This window comes from Pleurodeles waltl, chromosome 1_2, assembly GCF_031143425.1.
Source record: "Pleurodeles waltl isolate 20211129_DDA chromosome 1_2, aPleWal1.hap1.20221129, whole genome shotgun sequence".
Classification (NCBI taxonomy): Eukaryota; Metazoa; Chordata; class Amphibia; order Caudata; family Salamandridae; genus Pleurodeles; species Pleurodeles waltl.
The window spans coordinates 1347107021-1347125653 of NC_090437.1; the positions used below are offsets into that span (position 1 = coordinate 1347107021).

Below are 18633 nucleotides of genomic sequence, written 5' to 3' on the forward strand. Positions count from 1 at the left end.
CCAATTCACATTGGCATACTGGGACACCCTTATAATTCCCTAGTATATGGTACTGAGGTACCCAGGGTATGGGGGTTCCAGGAGATCCCTAAGGGCTGCAGCATTTCTTTTGCCACCCATAGGGAGCTCTGACAATTCTTACCCAGGCCTGCCACTGCAGCCTGAGTGAAATAACGTCCACGTTATTTCACAGCCATTTTACACTGCACTTAAGTAACTTATAAGTCATCTATATGTCTAACCTTTACCTGGTAAAGGTTGGGTGCTAAGTTACTTAGTGTGTGGGCACCCTGGCACTAGCCAAGGTGCCCCCACATTGTTCAGGGCAAATTCCCCGGACTTTGTGAGTGCGGGGACACCATTACACATGTGCACTGTACATAGGTCACTACCTATGTACAGCGTCACAATGGGAACTCCGAACATGGCCATGTAACATGTCTAAGATCATGGAATTGTCACCCCAATGCCATTCTGGCATTGGGGAGACAATTCCATGATCCCCCGAGTCTCTAGCACAGACCCGGGTACTGCCAAACTACCTTTCCCGGGGTTTCACTGCAGCTGCTGCCAACCCCTCAGACAGGTTTCTGCCCTCCTGGGGTCCAGCCAGGCTTGGCCCAGGAAGGCAGAACAAAGGACTTCCTCAGAGAGAGGGTGTTACACCCTCTCCCTTTGGAAAAAGGTGGCAGGGCTGGGGAGGAGTAGCCTCCCCCAGCCTCTGGAAATGCTTTGATGGGCACAGATGGTGCCCATCTCTGCATAAGCCAGTCTACACCGGTTCAGGGATCCCCCAGCCCTGCTCTGGCGCGAAACTGGACAAAGGAAAGGGGAGTGACCACTACCCTGACCTGCACCTCCCCTGGGAGGTGCCCAGAGCTCCTCCAGTGTGCTCCAGACCTCTGCCATCTTGGAAACAGAGTGGCACACTGGACTGCTCTGAGTGGCCAGTGCCAGCAGGTGACGTCAGAGACTCCTTCTGATAGGCTCTTACCTTTGTTGCTAGCCTATCCTCCTTCCTAAGTAGCCAAACCTCCTTTTCTGGCTATTTAGGGTCTCTGCTTTGGGGGATTCTTTAGATAACGAATGCAAGAGCTCATCAGAGTTCCTCTGCATCTCTCTCTTCACCTTCTGCCAAGGAATCGACCGCTGACTGCTCTGGACGCCTGCAAAACCACAACAAAGTAGCAAAGACGACTACTGCAACCTTGTATCGCTGATCCAGCCGCCTTCTCGTCTGCTTTCCTGGTGGTGCATGCTGTGGGGGTAGTCTGCCTCCTCTTTGCACTAGAAGCTCCGAAGAAATCTCCCGTAGGTCGACGGAATCTTCCCCCTGCAACCGCAGGCACCAAAAGACTGCATCACCGGTCCTCTGGGTCCCCTCTCAGCACGACGAGCGTGGTCCCTGGAACTCAGCAACTCTGTCCAAGTGACTCCAGCAGTCCAGTGACTCTTCAGTCCAAGTTTGGTGGAGGTAAGTCCTTCCCTCCCCACGCTAGACTGCATTGCTGGGAACCGCGTGATTTGCAGCTGCTCCGGCTCCTGTGCACTCTTCCAGGATTTACTTTGTGCACAGCCAAGCCTGGGTGTAGGAAAGTACCATCTTGCCTGGCATGTTACCCCCATTTTTCACTGTATATATGTTGTTTTAGTTGTATGTGTCACTGGGACCCTGTTCACCAGGGCCCCAGTGCTCATAAGTGTGCCTGAATGTGTTACCTGTGTAGTGACTAACTGTCTCACTGAGGCTCTGCTAATCAGAACCTCAGTGGTTATGCTCTCTCATTTCTTTCTAAATTGTCACTAACAGGCTAGTGACCAATTTCACCAATTTACATTGGCTTACTGGAACACCCTTATAATCCCCTAGTATATGGTACTGAGGTACCCAGGGTATTGGGGTTCCAGGAGATCCCTATGGGCTGCAGCATTTCTTTTGCCACCCATAGGGAGCTCTGACCATTCTTACACAGGCCTGCCACTGCAGCCTGAGTGAAATAACGTCACGTTATTTCACAGCCATTTTACACTGCACTTAAGTAACTTATAAGTCACCTATATGTCTAACCTTTACCTGGTAAAGGTTAGGTGCAAAGTTACTTAGTGTGAGGGCACCCTGTCACTAGCCAAGGTGCCCCCACATTGTTCAGAGCCAATTCCCTGAACTTTGTGAGTGCGAGGACACCATTACACGCGTGCACTACATATAGGTCAATACCTATATGTAGCTTCACAATGGTAACTCCGAATATGGCCATGTAACATGTCTAAGATCATGGAATTGCCCCCTCTATGCCATCCTGGCATTGTTGGCACAATTCGATGATCCCAGTGGTCTGTAGCACAGACCCTTGCACTGCCAAACTGCCTTTCCTGGGGTTTCACTGCAGCTGCTGCTGCTGCTGCTGCTGCTGCCAACCCCTCAGACAGGTTTCTGCCCTCCTGGGGTCAAGCCAGGCTTGTCCCAGGATGGCAGAACAAAGGACTTCCTCTGAGAGAGGGTGTTACACCCTCTCCCTTTGGAAAATGGTGTGAAGGCAGGGGAGGGGTAGCCTCCCCCAGCCTCTGGAAATGCTTTCTTGGGCACAGATGTGCCCAATTCTGCATAAGCCAGTCTACGCCGGTTCAGGGACCCCTTAGCCCCTGCTCTGGCGCTAAACTGGACAAAGGAAAGGGGAGTGACCACTCCCCTGACCTGCACCTCCCATGGGAGGTGTCCAGAGCTCCTCCAGTGTGCTCCAGACCTCTGCCATCTTGGAAACAGAGGTGCTGCTGGCACACTGGACTGCTCTGAGTGGCCAGTGCCACCAGGTGACGTCAGAGACTCCTTGTGATAGGCTCCTTCAGGTGTTGCTAGCCTATCCTCTCTCCTAAGTAGCCAAACCCTCTTTTCTGGCTATTTAGGGTCTCTGTCTCTGGGGAAACTTTAGATAACGAATGCAAGAGCTCAGCCGAGTTCCTCTGCATCTCTCTCTTCACCTTCTGATAAGGAATCGACTGCTGACCGCGCTGGAAGCCTGCAAACCTGCAACAAAGTAGCTAAGACGACTACTGCAACTCTGTAACGCTGATCCTGCCGCCTTCTCGACTGTTTTCCTGTCTGTGCATGCTGTGGGGGTAGTCTGCCTCCTCTCTGCACCAGAAGCTCCGAAGAAATCTCCCGTGGGTCGACGGAATCTTCCCCCTGCAACCGCAGGCACCAAAAAGCTGCATTACCGGTCCCTTGGGTCTCCTCTCAGCACGACGAGCGAGGTCCCTCGAATCCAGCAACTCTGTCCAAGTGGCCCCCACAATCCAGTGACTCTTCAGTCCAAGTTTGGTGGAGGTAAGTCCTTGCCTCACCTCGCTGGGCTGCATTGCTGGGAACCGCGACTTTTGCAGCTACTCCGGCCCCTGTGCACTTCCGGCGGAAATCCTTCGTGCACAGCCAAGCCTGGGTCCACGGCACTCTAACCTGCATTGCACGACTTTCTAAGTTGGTCTCCGGCGACGTGGGACTCCTTTGTGTAACTTCGGGTGAGCACCGTTTCACGCATCCTCGTAGTGCCTGTTTCTGGCACTTCTCCGGGTGCTACCTGCTGCTGAGAGGGCTCCTTGTCTTGCTCGACGTCCCCTCTCTCTCCTGGTCCAATTTGCGACCTCCTGGTCCCTCCAGGGCCACAGCAGCATCCAAAAACGCTAACCGCACGATTTGCAGCTAGCAAGGCTTGTTGGCGTTCTTTCGGCGGGAAAACACTTCTGCACGACTCTCCACGGCGAGAGGGATCCGTCCACCAAAGGGGAAGTCTCTAGCCCTTTTCGTTCCTGCAGAAACCGTAGCTTCTTCTGTCCAGTAGAAGCTTCTTTGCACCCGCAGCTGGAATTTCCTGGGCATCTGCCCATCTCCGACTTGCTTGTGACTTTTGGACTTGGTCCCCTTGTTCCACAGGTACCCTAGATTGGAAATCCACAGTTGTTGCATTGTTGGTTTGTGTCTTTCCTGCATTATTCCTCTAACACGACTTCTTTGTCCTGAGGGGAACTTTAGTGCACTTTGCACTCACTTTTCAGGGTCTTGGGGAGGGTTATTTTTCTAACTCTCACTATTTTCTAATAGTCCCAGCGACCCTCTACAAGGTCACATAGGTTTGGGGTCCATTCGTGGTTCGCATTCCACTTTTGGAGTATATGGTTTGTGTTGCCCCTATCCCTATGTTTCCCCATTGCATCCTATTGTAACTATACATTGTTTGCACTGTTTTCTAAGACTATACTGCATATTTTTGCTATTGTGTATATATATCTTGTGTATATTTCCTATCCTCTCACTGAGGGTACACTCTAAGATACTTTGGCATATTGTCATAAAAATAAAGTACCTTTATTTTTAGTATAACTGTGTATTGTGTTTTCTTATGATATTGTGCAAGTGACACTTGTGGTACTGTAGTAGCTTCACACGTCTCCTAGTTCAGCCTAAGCTGCTCTGCTAAGCTACCATTATCTATCAGCCTAAGCTGCTAGACACCCTATACACTAATAAGGGATAACTGGGCCTGGTGCAAGGTGCAAGTACCCCTTGGTACTCACTACAAGCCAGTCCAGCCTCCTACACAGACACTGCTGAGCTTTTGGGTGAAGGGGGGCCTGCCAGGGAGGAGCTGAGTGTGGCACAGCAAACCTGTCCCACATTAGAGGGTCTAAGACAGCAAGCTGTCAAACAGGCTAATGGGGATGTCAGTGACTCTCACAGAGTTTACTGGGAGGACAATCTCTTGTACACTGAGCACAGGGATCCTAAACCTGGAGCTGCCAGGAGATTAGTGATTCCTCAGGAGTACAGAAAGTTCCTCCTAACTCTTGCCCACGACATTCCCCTAGCTGGGCATCTGGGACAAATGAAAACTTGGGACAGGCTTGTTCCCTTGTTTCATTGGCCTAGGATGTCTGAGGACACTAAAGATTTTTGTAAGTCCTGTGAAACCTGTCAAGCCAGTGGCAAGACAGGTGGCACTCCAAAGGCACCCCTTATTCCACTGCCTGTGGTTGGGGTTCCCTTTGAAAGGGTAGGGGTTGACATAGTTGGCCCCCTTGACCCTCCTACTGCTTCAGGCAATAGGTTTATCTTGGTGGTAGTGGACCATGCCACAAGATATCCTGAAGCAATTCCTTTAAGGACCACTACAGCTCCTGCAGTGGCAAAGGCCCTCTTGGGAATATTTTCCAGGGTGGGCTTCCCAAAGGAAGTAGTATCAGACAGGGGAAGCAATTTCATGTCTGCATACTTAAAGGCCATGTGGAAGGAGTGTGGTGTAACTTATAAATTCACTACACCTTATCATCCACAAACAAATGGACTGGTGGAGAGATTTAACAAAACTCTCAAAGGCATGATTATGGGTCTCCCTGAAAAACTCCGCAGGAGATGGGACATCCTGTTACCATGCCTCCTTTTTGCCTACAGGGAGGTACCCCAGAAAGGAGTGGGCATCAGCCCCTTTGAACCTCTTTTTGGACACCCTGTTTAGGGGTCCACTCACACTTGTAAAGGAGGGTTGGGAACAACCTTTAAAAGCTCCTAAGCAGGATATTGTGGACTATGTACTTGGCCTCAGATCAAGGATGGCTGAGTATATGAAAAGGGCCAGTAAAAACCTTCAGGCCAGCCAAGAGCTCCAGAAGCAATGGCATGATCAGAAGGCTGTTTTGGTTCAGTACCAACCAGGGCAGAAAGTGTGGGTCTTGGAGCCTGTGGCCCCAAGAGCACTCCAAGATAAATGGAGTGGTCCCCACACAATTGTTGAGAAAAAGGGTGAAGTCACCTATTTAGTTGACTTAGGCACTGCAAGGAGTCCCCTTAGGGTACTCCATGTAAACCGCCTGAAACCCTACTATGACAGGGCTGATCTCACCCTGCTCATGGCAACTGATGAGGGACAGGAAGAAGACAGTGATCCTCTACCTGATCTCTTTTTTTCCACAGAACAAGATGCTCTGGTGGAAGGTGTAGTTTTGGCTGATTGTCTTACTGCTGAGCAGAAAGACCATTGCATAAATCTCCTAGATCAATTCTCTGAACTCTTCTCTACTGTGCCAGGTACCACTTCTTGGTGTGAGCACACTATAGATACTGGAGACAGTTTACCTGTCAAGAGTAAGATCTATAGGCAGCCTGACCATGTCAGGGACTGCATAAAGCAAGAAGTTCAGAAAATGTTAGAACTAGGAGTGGTTGAGCACTCTGAAAGTCCATGGGCTTCTCCTGTGGTACTGGTACCAAAACCCCATTCCAAAGATGGAAAGAAGGAAATGCGGTTTTGTGTAGACTATAGAGGTCTCAACTTGGTAACCAAAACTGATGCTCACCCTATACCCAGGGCAGATGAGCTCATAGATACACTGGCATCTGCCAAGTATCTAAGCACTTTTGATTTGACTGCAGGGTATTGGCAGATCATATTGTCAGAAGATGCTAAACCTAAGACTGCATTTTCAACCATTGGAGGACATTGCCAGTTTACTGTAATGCCTTTTGGTTTGAAAAATGCACCTGCCACTTTTCAGAGGTTGGTGAACACAGTCCTGCAAGGGCTGGAAGCTTTCAGTGCAGCATATTTGGACGATATAGCTGTCTTTAGCTCCAGCTGGGATGATCACCTGGTCCACCTATGGAAAGTTTTAGAGGCCCTGCAAAAGGCAGGCCTCACTATCAAGGCTTCAAAGTGCCAGATAGGGCAGGGTAAGGTGGTTTATCTGGGACACCTTGTTGGTGGGGAACAGATTGCACCACTACAGGGGAAAATCCAAACAATTATTGATTGGATTCCCCCTACCACTCAGACTCAGGTGAGAGCCTTCCTAGGCCTCACTGGGTATTACAGGAGGTTCATTAAGAACTATGGCTCCATTGCAGCCCCTCTTAATAACCTCACATCCAAGAAAATGCCTAAAAAGGTATTATGGACAGCAAACTGTCAGAAAGCTTTTGAGGAGCTGAAGCAGGCCATGTGCTCTGCACCTGTCCTGAAAAGCCCTTGTTACTCTAAAAAATTCTATGTCCAAACTGATGCATCTGAATTAGGAGTAGGGGCAGTCCTATCACAACTTAATTCTGAGGGCCAGGATCAACCTGTTGCTTTTATTAGTAGGAGGTTGACCCCTAGAGAAAAGCGTTGGTCTGCCATTGAGAGGGAGGCCTTTGCTGTGGTCTGGGCTCTGAAGAAGTTGAGGCCATACCTGTTTGGCACTCACTTCATTGTTCAGACAGACCACAAACCTCTACTTTGGCTAAAACAAATGAAAGGTGAAAATCCTAAATTGTTGAGGTGGTCCATATCCCTACAGGGAATGGACTATACAGTGGAACATAGACCTGGGAGTAGCCACTCCAATGCAGATGGACTCTCCAGATATTTCCACTTAGACAATGAAGACTCATCAGGTCATGGCTAGTCTTATTGTCCTTCGTTTGGGGGGGGGGGGGGGTTGTGTAGGAAAGTACCATCTTGCCTGGCATGTTACCCCCATTTTTCACTGTATATATGTTGTTTTAGTTGTATGTGTCACTGGGACCCTGTTCACCAGGGCCCCAGTGCTCATAAGTGTGCCTGAATGTGTTACCTGTGTAGTGACTAACTGTCTCACTGAGGCTCTGCTAATCAGAACCTCAGTGGTTATGCTCTCTCATTTCTTTCTAAATTGTCACTAACAGGCTAGTGACCAATTTTACCAATTTACATTGGCTTACTGGAACACCCTTATAATCCCCTAGTATATGGTACTGAGGTACCCAGGGTATTGGGGTTCCAGGAGATCCCTATGGGCTGCAGCATTTCTTTTGCCACCCATAGGGAGCTCTGACCATTCTTACACAGGCCTGCCACTGCAGCCTGAGTGAAATAACGTACACTTTATTTCACAGCCATTTTACACTGCACTTAAGTAACTTATAAGTCACCTATATGTCTAACCTTTACCTGGTAAAGGTTAGGTGCAAAGTTACTTAGTGTGAGGGCACCCTGGCACTAGCCAAGGTGCCCCCACATTGTTCAGAGCCAATTCCCTGAACTTTGTGAGTGCGGGGACACCATTACACGCGTGCACTACATATAGGTCAATACCTATATGTAGCTTCACAATGGTAACTCCGAATATGGCCATGTAACATGTCTAAGATCATGGAATTGCCCCCTCTATGCCATCCTGGCATTGTTGGCACAATTCGATGATCCCAGTGGTCTGTAGCACAGACCCTTGCACTGCCAAACTGCCTTTCCTGGGGTTTCACTGCAGCTGCTGCTGCTGCCAACCCCTCAGACAGGTTTCTGCCCTCCTGGGGTCAAGCCAGGCTTGTCCCAGGATGGCAGAACAAAGGACTTCCTCTGAGAGAGGGTGTTACACCCTCTCCCTTTGGAAAATGGTGTGAAGGCAGGGGAGGGGTAGCCTCCCCCAGCCTCTGGAAATGCTTTCTTGGGCACAGATGTGCCCAATTCTGCATAAGCCAGTCTACGCCGGTTCAGGGACCCCTTAGCCCCTGCTCTGGCGCTAAACTGGACAAAGGAAAGGGGAGTGACCACTCCCCTGACCTGCACCTCCCATGGGAGGTGTCCAGAGCTCCTCCAGTGTGCTCCAGACCTCTGCCATCTTGGAAACAGAGGTGCTGCTGGCACACTGGACTGCTCTGAGTGGCCAGTGCCACCAGGTGACGTCAGAGACTCCTTGTGATAGGCTCCTTCAGGTGTTGCTAGCCTATCCTCTCTCCTAAGTAGCCAAACCCTCTTTTCTGGCTATTTAGGGTCTCTGTCTCTGGGGAAACTTTAGATAACGAATGCAAGAGCTCAGCCGAGTTCCTCTGCATCTCTCTCTTCACCTTCTGATAAGGAATCGACTGCTGACCGCGCTGGAAGCCTGCAAACCTGCAACAAAGTAGCTAAGACGACTACTGCAACTCTGTAACGCTGATCCTGCCGCCTTCTCGACTGTTTTCCTGTCTGTGCATGCTGTGGGGGTAGTCTGCCTCCTCTCTGCACCAGAAGCTCCGAAGAAATCTCCCGTGGGTCGACGGAATCTTCCCCCTGCAACCGCAGGCACCAAAAAGCTGCATTACCGGTCCCTTGGGTCTCCTCTCAGCACGACGAGCGAGGTCCCTCGAATCCAGCAACTCTGTCCAAGTGGCCCCCACAATCCAGTGACTCTTCAGTCCAAGTTTGGTGGAGGTAAGTCCTTGCCTCACCTCGCTGGGCTGCATTGCTGGGAACCGCGACTTTTGCAGCTACTCCGGCCCCTGTGCACTTCCGGCGGAAATCCTTCGTGCACAGCCAAGCCTGGGTCCACGGCACTCTAACCTGCATTGCACGACTTTCTAAGTTGGTCTCCGGCGACGTGGGACTCCTTTGTGTAACTTCGGGTGAGCACCGTTTCACGCATCCTCGTAGTGCCTGTTTCTGGCACTTCTCCGGGTGCTACCTGCTGCTGAGAGGGCTCCTTGTCTTGCTCGACGTCCCCTCTCTCTCCTGGTCCAATTTGCGACCTCCTGGTCCCTCCAGGGCCACAGCAGCATCCAAAAACGCTAACCGCACGATTTGCAGCTAGCAAGGCTTGTTGGCGTTCTTTCGGCGGGAAAACACTTCTGCACGACTCTCCACGGCGAGAGGGATCCGTCCACCAAAGGGAAAGTCTCTAGCCCTTTTCGTTCCTGCAGAAACCGTAGCTTCTTCTGTCCAGTAGAAGCTTCTTTGCACCCGCAGCTGGAATTTCCTGGGCATCTGCCCATCTCCGACTTGCTTGTGACTTTTGGACTTGGTCCCCTTGTTCCACAGGTACCCTAGATTGGAAATCCACAGTTGTTGCATTGTTGGTTTGTGTCTTTCGTGCATTATTCCTCTAACACGACTTCTTTGTCCTTAGGGGAACTTTAGTGCACTTTGCACTCACTTTTCAGGGTCTTGGGGAGGGTTATTTTTCTAACTCTCACTATTTTCTAATAGTCCCAGCGACCCTCTACAAGGTCACATAGGTTTGGGGTCCATTCGTGGTTCGCATTCCACTTTTGGAGTATATGGTTTGTGTTGCCCCTATCCCTATGTTTCCCCATTGCATCCTATTGTAACTATACATTGTTTGCACTGTTTTCTAAGACTATACTGCATATTTTTGCTATTGTGTATATATATCTTGTGTATATTTCCTATCCTCTCACTGAGGGTACACTCTAAGATACTTTGGCATATTGTCATAAAAATAAAGTACCTTTATTTTTAGTATAACTGTGTATTGTGTTTTCTTATGATATTGTGCAAGTGACACTTGTGGTACTGTAGTAGGTTCACACGTCTCCTAGTTCAGCCTAAGCTGCTCTGCTAAGCTACCATTATCTATCAGCCTAAGCTGCTAGACACCCTATACACTAATAAGGGATAACTGGGCCTGGTGCAAGGTGCAAGTACCCCTTGGTACTCACTACAAGCCAGTCCAGCCTCCTACACAGACACTGCTGAGCTTTTGGGTGAAGGGGGGCCTGCCAGGGAGGAGCTGAGTGTGGCACAGCAAACCTGTCCCACATTAGAGGGTCTAAGACAGCAAGCTGTCAAACAGGCTAATGGGGATGTCAGTGACTCTCACAGAGTTTACTGGGAGGACAATCTCTTGTACACTGAGCACAGGGATCCTAAACCTGGAGCTGCCAGGAGATTAGTGATTCCTCAGGAGTACAGAAAGTTCCTCCTAACTCTTGCCCACGACATTCCCCTAGCTGGGCATCTGGGACAAATGAAAACTTGGGACAGGCTTGTTCCCTTGTTTCATTGGCCTAGGATGTCTGAGGACACTAAAGATTTTTGTAAGTCCTGTGAAACCTGTCAAGCCAGTGGCAAGACAGGTGGCACTCCAAAGGCACCCCTTATTCCACTGCCTGTGGTTGGGGTTCCCTTTGAAAGGGTAGGGGTTGACATAGTTGGCCCCCTTGACCCTCCTACTGCTTCAGGCAATAGGTTTATCTTGGTGGTAGTGGACCATGCCACAAGATATCCTGAAGCAATTCCTTTAAGGACCACTACAGCTCCTGCAGTGGCAAAGGCCCTCTTGGGAATATTTTCCAGGGTGGGCTTCCCAAAAGAAGTAGTATCAGACAGGGGAAGCAATTTCATGTCTGCATACTTAAAGGCCATGTGGAAGGAGTGTGGTGTAACTTATAAATTCACTACACCTTATCATCCACAAACAAATGGACTGGTGGAGAGATTTAACAAAACTCTCAAAGGCATGATTATGGGTCTCCCTGAAAAACTCCGCAGGAGATGGGACATCCTGTTACCATGCCTCCTTTTTGCCTACAGGGAGGTACCCCAGAAAGGAGTGGGCATCAGCCCCTTTGAACCTCTTTTTGGACACCCTGTTTAGGGGTCCACTCACACTTGTAAAGGAGGGTTGGGAACAACCTTTAAAAGCTCCTAAGCAGGATATTGTGGACTATGTACTTGGCCTCAGATCAAGGATGGCTGAGTATATGAAAAGGGCCAGTAAAAACCTTCAGGCCAGCCAAGAGCTCCAGAAGCAATGGCATGATCAGAAGGCTGTTTTGGTTCAGTACCAACCAGGGCAGAAAGTGTGGGTCTTGGAGCCTGTGGCCCCAAGAGCACTCCAAGATAAATGGAGTGGTCCCCACACAATTGTTGAGAAAAAGGGTGAAGTCACCTATTTAGTTGACTTAGGCACTGCAAGGAGTCCCCTTAGGGTACTCCATGTAAACCGCCTGAAACCCTACTATAACAGGGCTGCATGGCAACTGATGAGGGACAGGAAGAAGACAGTGATCCTCTACCTGATCTCTTCTCTTCCACAGAACAAGATGCTCTGGTGGAAGGTGTAGTTTTGGCTGATTGTCTTACTGCTGAGCAGAAAGACCATTGCATAAATCTCCTAGATCAATTCTCTGAACTCTTCTCTACTGTGCCAGGTACCACTTCTTGGTGTGAGCACACTATAGATACTGGAGACAGTTTACCTGTCAAAAGTAAGATCTATAGGCAGCCTGACCATGTCAGGGACTGCATAAAGCAAGAAGTTCAGAAAATGTTAGAACTAGGAGTGGTTGAGCACTCTGAAAGTCCATGGGCTTCTCCTGTGGTACTGGTACCAAAACCCCATTCCAAAGATGGAAAGAAGGAAATGCGGTTTTGTGTAGACTATAGAGGTCTCAACTTGGTAACCAAAACTGATGCTCACCCTATACCCAGGGCAGATGAGCTCATAGATACACTGGCATCTGCCAAGTATCTAAGCACTTTTGATTTGACTGCAGGGTATTGGCAGATCATATTGTCAGAAGATGCTAAACCTAAGACTGCATTTTCAACCATTGGAGGACATTACCAGTTTACTGTAATGCCTTTTGGTTTGAAAAATGCACCTGCCACTTTTCAGAGGTTGGTGAACACAGTCCTGCAGGGGCTGGAAGCTTTCAGTGCAGCATATTTGGACGATATAGCTGTCTTTAGCTCCAGCTGGGATGATCACCTGGTCCACCTATGGAAAGTTTTAGAGGCCCTGCAAAAGGCAGGCCTCACTATCAAGGCTTCAAAGTGCCAGATAGGGCAGGGTAAGGTGGTTTATCTGGGACACCTTGTTGGTGGGGAACAGATTGCACCACTACAGGGGAAAATCCAAACAATTATTGATTGTATTCCCCCTACCACTCAGACTCAGGTGAGAGCCTTCCTAGGCCTCACTGGGTATTACAGGAGGTTCATTAAGAACTATGGCTCCATTGCAGCCCCTCTTAATAACCTCACATCCAAGAAAATGCCTAAAAAGGTATTATGGACAGCAAACTGTCAGAAAGCTTTTGAGGAGCTGAAGCAGGCCATGTGCTCTGCACCTGTCCTGAAAAGCCCTTGTTACTCTAAAAAATTCTATGTCCAAACTGATGCATCTGAATTAGGAGTAGGGGCAGTCCTATCACAACTTAATTCTGAGGGCCAGGATCAACCTGTTGCTTTTATTAGTAGGAGGTTGACCCCTAGAGAAAAGCGTTGGTCTGCCATTGAGAGGGAGGCCTTTGCTTTGGTCTGGGCTCTGAAGAAGTTGAGGCCATACCTGTTTGGCACTCACTTCATTGTTCAGACAGACCACAAACCTCTACTTTGGCTAAAACAAATGAAAGGTGAAAATCCTAAATTGTTGAGGTGGTCCATATCCCTACAGGGAATGCACTATACAGTGGAACATAGACCTGGGAGTAGCCACTCCAATGCAGATGGACTCTCCAGATATTTCCACTTAGACAATGAAGACTCATCAGGTCATGGCTAGTCTTATTGTCCTTCGTTTGGGTGGGGGGCGGGGTTGTGTAGGAAAGTACCATCTTGCCTGGCATGTTACCCCCATTTTTCACTGTATATATGTTGTTTTAGTTGTATGTGTCACTGGGACCCTGTTCACCAGGGCCCCAGTGCTCATAAGTGTGCCTGAATGTGTTACCTGTGTAGTGACTAACTGTCTCACTGAGGCTCTGCTAATCAGAACCTCAGTGGTTATGCTCTCTCATTTCTTTCTAAATTGTCACTAACAGGCTAGTGACCAATTTTACCAATTTACATTGGCTTACTGGAATACCCTTATAATCCCCTAGTATATGGTACTGAGGTACCCAGGGTATTGGGGTTCCAGGAGATCCCTATGGGCTGCAGCATTTCTTTTGCCACCCATAGGGAGCTCTGACCATTCTTACACAGGCCTGCCACTGCAGCCTGAGTGAAATAACGTCCACGTTATTTCACAGCCATTTTACACTGCACTTAAGTAACTTATAAGTCACCTATATGTCTAACCTTTACCTGGTAAAGGTTAGGTGCAAAGTTACTTAGTGTGAGGGCACCCTGGCACTAGCCAAGGTGCCCCCACATTGTTCAGAGCCAATTCCCTGAACTTTGTGAGTGCGGGGACACCATTACACGCGTGCACTACATATAGGTCAATACCTATATGTAGCTTCACAATGGTAACTCCGAATATGGCCATGTAACATGTCTAAGATCATGGAATTGCCCCCTCTATGCCATCCTGGCATTGTTGGCACAATTCGATGATCCCAGTGGTCTGTAGCACAGACCCTGGCACTGCCAAACTGCCTTTCCTGGGGTTTCACTGCAGCTGCTGCTGCTGCTGCCAACCCCTCAGACAGGTTTCTGCCCTCCTGGGGTCAAGCCAGGCTTGTCCCAGGATGGCAGAACAAAGGACTTCCTCTGAGAGAGGGTGTTACACCCTCTCCCTTTGGAAAATGGTGTGAAGGCAGGGAAGGGGTAGCCTCTAACCCCCAACACTCTAACCTGCAGTGCACGACCTCCTGAGTTGTCCTCCTTCGTCGTGGGACCTTCTTTTGTGACTTCGGGTGAGCTCCAGTTCACTCCTCTTCGTAGTGCCTGTTCCGGCACTTGTGCTGGTGTGCCTGCTTCTGAGAGGGCTCCTTGTCTTGCTGGCCGCCCCCTCTGTCTCCTCACGCAATTGGCGACATCCTGGTCCCTCCTGGGCCACAGCAGCATCCAAAAACCCTAACCGTGACCCTTGCAGCTAGCAATGCTTGTTTGCGGTCTTTCTGCACGGAAACACCTCTGCAAGCTTCTTCACGACGTGGGACATCCATCCTCCAAAGGGGAAGTTCCTAGTCCTCTTCGTTCTTGCGGAATCCACAGCTTCCACCATCCGTGGCAGCTTCTTTGCACCCTCAGCTGGCATTTCTTGGGCATCTGCCCACTCACGACTTGAGTGTGACTCTTGGACTTGGTCCCCTTGTTCCACAGGTACTCTCGTCTGGAAATCCATCGTTGTTGCATTGCTGGTGTTGGTCTTCCTTGCAGAATTCCCCTATCACGACTTCTGTGCTCTCTGGGGAACTTAGGTGCACTTTACACCTACTTTTCAGGGTCTTGGGGTGGGCTATTTGTCTAACCCTCACTGTTTTCTTACAGTCCCAGCGACCCTCTACAAGCTCACATAGGTTTGGGGTCCATTCGTGGTTCGCATTCCACTTCTAGAGTATATGGTTTGTGTTGCCCCTATACCTATGTGCTCTCATTGCAATCTATTGTGACTGTACATTGCTTGCATTGCTTTCTATTGCTATTACTGCATATATTTGGTATTGTGTACATATATCTTGTGTATATTTGCTATCCTCATACTGAGGGTACTCACTGAGATACTTTTGGCATATTGTCATAAAAATAAAGTACCTTTATTTTTAGTATAGCTGTGTATTGTGTTTTCTTATGATATTGTGCATATGACACCAGTGGTATAGTAGGAGCTTTACACGTCTCGTAGTTCAGCCTAAGCTGCTCTGCTAAGCTACCTTTTCTATCAGCCTAAGCTGCTAGACACCTTCTAGACTAATAAGGGATACCTGGACCTGGTGCAGAGTGCAAGTACCCCTTGGTACCCACTACAAACCAGGCCAACCTCCTACACCTGGTTCATGGCATGGATAGATCTTGATTGAGCTGAGCCTTGTAAATCTGCTCAGGAAATTAGGACAGTTGAGAGTTATTTGAGCTGGCGAGGAAAGATAAGGCAGTGATTCTGGAAAACCTTGGGTGCGACTTGTGTATCCCAAGATTGATATCCCTTAAGACCCCTCAGACATTGTATTATAGAGAGTACTAGCCCACCCCTTCATCTGTCCATTTTGAAAAGGTTATAGCATGAAGAGGAGCCCTAAATTGGTGGTGGGACTGCAGTAACTCTTGGTCAGCGTCCCTGCTGGGTTTGACTGGGCCTGGTTCGTCCTTGAATCCACGTCCAGGTTTTTAAGGGTGCATCTTTGACTTCATAGGGATGAGTTTCATGTCTTGGTGGTGGATTGTTGATGTTTCCAAGGTTGGCCACTACCAGAGTTGGAGCCCAGAGTCACCACATCTTTATTTCTTGCATAATCCCTGCCCAGCTATGTGGGGTGGGGAGAGGGGTCTTCAAAACGTTGAGAGACTCGAGCACTCCTGAAGATCCCAGAGTCAGCACAATTAGCCCTTTAGAGAGAGAAGATGAGATGAGCCACAATGTCAGCAGTACAAGGAATCGGTGAGTAGGAGCTGATATTCAGGGTTATATCTCCGACCCAAAGATGCGATCACTGCTGCTTTCCTTGTTTATCCTGTCTTTAATCCATTTCCCATTAAAATTGCTTTGTCTTTTCAAACCCGAAGCACTTACTGGACATTGATGTCCCTAAGTGTTATTTATTAGTAGTTTCCTATCACAAATTAGACCCGTAGGTGTTAGAGAGCTTTACACTGAGTAAGTTTGGCAATACCAGAGGATGAGACGGGTAAAGGGAAAAGGATGAATCGGGGTGAATCATGAAGATGACAGGAGAAGGACACCGTAGTCATTCATGATCTACTGTAGGGGGGCGTCGGGTCTGTTAATGTCTGCTTTCAAGTCTCCCTGATTCATGTCATCCTAGAGCGGGCGTCCTCAAACGTGGGGCGCCATACTCTGGACAAAAGAAGCATTATGCTAATAACAGGGCATTGTTTTAAGCTGAACCGCTCTGTCACTGCCCATCAGCAGCAGTTGTAGCCAAGCTGGGAGTGTGTGTCCAGAGGGAAGGGACCCCCACACACACTTCTACTAAACACACTGTGGATACTTTTACATGTTAGTAAGACCTGCCTGACCAGAAGAGCATGTTTGGCCTCATATATTTTATTCATTTTTAAAGCAGTAACTGAACTTAACTGCAGTTTTAAATAAGTCTAGACATGTATTTAAACATTGCCATTTTAATAGAATAACTGTGATAAATGTGGAGGGGACCCAGATTTGGGCAGGGGGGAGGAGGATCGAGTTGGCAGCATTACAAAGTTTGAAGCCCACTGTCCGAGATGCAGATGGTGTCTCAAAAGCAGTATTTTCCGTTACTTTGTGACTCCATTGTGGGATTGTAATGTCCTGATACCTTATGGGATGGAGCACCGTAGGCTTGAAGGATTGTTCAGAGCTGGGATCTCGAGGAGGATGTTGTCTGCACTTTTAAGTTAAGTTGTCCTTGACCTCCCAGGTACAAAGTTTGATGGAGAGATAGTCCAATGTCTTTTTATGAATTGCCTTACAGGTGATAGAGGGAAGCCTGAAAGGGATCCTTGCTGCGATAGGGACCCAACCTAATTAGTTGACTGAAGCTATGTGTTCAAAGTCTTGCAAGGAGCCCAGTCTTCTAGAAGCATGAACAGTTCCTTTGAGGGGAGTAAGTGTAGATTTGCAAATCTACTTGTAGGGAGCAGCTGTTACCCATTCTTGATAGGACCTCACAGCGCTGGCATACCAACCATCCAACACTGGCTGGGCTCCTTGTGCACTCTTGTTAATGTGTTTGGTTGAGGTTCGTCACTGTCGAGTGAATCCTGTTGATTTTGCAGAGTCAAAAATGGTAGTGTTGTTGCTAATAAGCAGGTTTTGTTGCGGAGGTGGTAGGCTAGAGGAGCAATGAGGGTGAGTTCCGATTTTGATAGCTTGGGTTTCGATGGTGTGACTACATCCAGGGTTGGATCTCATTAAGGATTTAGGCTGCCGTCTGTATGTCTTCTGGAGAGGTGATTTTTCTGTAGAGTTGTGTGTCGTCTGCATAGAAGTGATGGTTAATATTTGAGTGTTTCAGGGTATATAGAGATACTGAAAAGAGTTTGAGAGTCTGGTGGTCCTTGAGGGACCTATTAATGGAGAGTTGCCATGCTCAGTTGGGAATTATTGATTTTAACGTATTGCATTGGATTACCCAGGAAAGATGAGACCCAGTCAAGGACTTTAATACGCAGCCTGCTTCTTCGAGTCCTCAGGGGTGTGTTATGGCTCAGTGTTGACATCTGCCAAAACGTCTAGTAGTATGAGGAGACAGGATTTTCTTTAATCGGGTCAATGCATGGCATTATCCACTATTCTAGGACAGCTGTCTCTGTGATGCAACATTTTCTGAAGTTGTATTGAAAATTGTCTGAGATTGGAAATGTTTGAATTGATTTTCTGCATAGCTCGTATGTCTTTGTAATCGTAGCAGTGATGGCTGATAATATTTTAGAGTGGTGGGGCATAATTCCTGCCAGAAATGCAGCAAGCAGAACCGACTTTCTCAATGGGAATATGAGAAGGTACTTACATCTGTAACCTTTTGAGAATAAGGGGCTAAATAGTGCATTTTGAGCTGCTGCTTTCAAATAAATACACTAAAAAGTCCACAGTCTAAAACACACCTATAAAACATTCTAGTATTCTGTTGTTCGCTGCATCTCTTTCAAATATTGGAACTTTGCCAGCTTTTCGGACTCCTGGATCAGCCTTCTCTGTTTGTCACATGTATAGTGATAACATTCCGGAATTAGCTGATAAACATGTTTCCTCTAACTCCCCTCATCATGCCCACATGGGTTTTGAACTTGCTTTTTTGTGCTCCTTTTCAGCCCCTTCACAATTGTCAGTCAACCCACCCAAAGAGGAGGGGCAGCTGCACAGACTGGACCCCAGGTGCACCAAAGAGATCTGATCTGAAGTACAGCTCTTTATCGGGTACATAGGGCAAGGGAGCCCTAAATAGATCCTTGTCACACAAGATATTCTTGTATATTGAGAATGGCTGTGCTCTTGCAAAGAAGGAGCCTCCTGAGAGAG

The 18633-nt window shown here is 48.3% G+C and overlaps 1 protein-coding gene across 4 annotated transcripts in view; it reads left to right on the plus strand.

Annotated features, from left to right (window-relative positions):
- Nucleotides 1-18633, plus strand: part of LOC138252483 (zinc finger protein 189-like) — a 122387-nt gene that overhangs the window by 80470 nt on the left and 23284 nt on the right. The window lies entirely within an intron of this gene.